The sequence below is a fragment of the Lutra lutra genome, chromosome 8, assembly GCF_902655055.1.
Source record: "Lutra lutra chromosome 8, mLutLut1.2, whole genome shotgun sequence".
Classification (NCBI taxonomy): domain Eukaryota; kingdom Metazoa; phylum Chordata; class Mammalia; order Carnivora; family Mustelidae; genus Lutra; species Lutra lutra.
The window spans coordinates 50102230-50103513 of NC_062285.1; positions in this window are offsets into that span (position 1 = coordinate 50102230).

A 1284-nucleotide genomic window follows, 5' to 3' on the forward strand; every position below is an offset into this window, starting at 1 on the left:
CTCTTCAGATCTGCTGCCCCTGCCCTGTTCTTGAGGCCTCCTTCAGGAGGGCAGCCCCCCATATAGGGCTGTCCTAAATCCCATGTGCCAGCCTGGCCAAGTGTCTGTGGAAGGTAAGCCCCTTTTCCCCTTCAGGTCTTCTGTTGGTTACCATTGCTATTCCTCAATCACTTTTTGTAAAATGGGGTTAGTTTTGGTCTTTTTTTTTTTCTTTTTTTTTTTTAATGCCAATAAATACTTGCATTCAAGCAGAGGAGGGAAGGCAGGGGGGTGACCTGCTGTCCTACGCCCTGCTCTAGGTCCTGCCCCTGGAGCAGACCCTCCTCTTTGGGCCCCATGAGCTTCACTTATCGTTCTCCCAAGTTCAACACATTCCACGTCCTGCTGCTTTCCCCCTCAAGATGCCATGTGGAGGGCAGAGGATCTGCTTCCCACTGTGACTGGGCTATGGGACTCTGACTACCTTGCTTACATATTCATGGTTTGATAAATTTGTTGTATTCAAAACTTGAAATGTAGAACGCCATTAAGTGTTTATATTTTTGGAATATTTGTATTACTTACAATTAATTAATAAAAGCGGGTTTTAAAAACCATCCAGAAATGGGAGCTGCTTCCTGTCCCTGCTGTTGTTCATTTGGGCAGTCACCAGCACATGCTTCTTCCCTTGCCATCCCTGGCATCAGATAGAGTTGGCGCCCCCAGGCTGGGCGAGCTGTTGCCTCCAGCTGGGGACCAGCCATGCACTCAGGACCGCAGTGCTGCTCTGCTCAAGGTTACAGAAGTTGGACTCTCTTTCTGGCCCTCGTTTGGAACCAATTCCGTTGCCATCCAGGTGCTTAATAAGCATACACTTAGTGTCCTATTGACTTCTGGGGGGTGAACCAGAAGCCCTGAGAGACTTCATTCTCCCAAACTGGGATCCCCAGAACTGAGAGCCTGTCAGGGTTCTTGGCACATAGTAGGCACTCAGATTTTGACTGGACTGCTATATGGACCCCAAGGAAACCCTCAGGAGCAAAACAGGATGACACACTCCTGGCCACTCTCCTGGACTTCCCTCCCTCTGAAAAATGCCCAGAAGCTTCTCAAGGAGGCACTTGCTGGCCTAGACATCCCAGGCACTCAGGGGCAGCTCCGGCCCCTGCCTCCTGTCATCAGCATAATGCATCCATATCTATAATATGGCAAATTTCATATCCTCCCACCCTCTTTCCTGCATTATTGATGGGCTATGCACTTTAAAAAAAAAATCAATTAGATCAGGGTGTGGAGCTGGAGTCA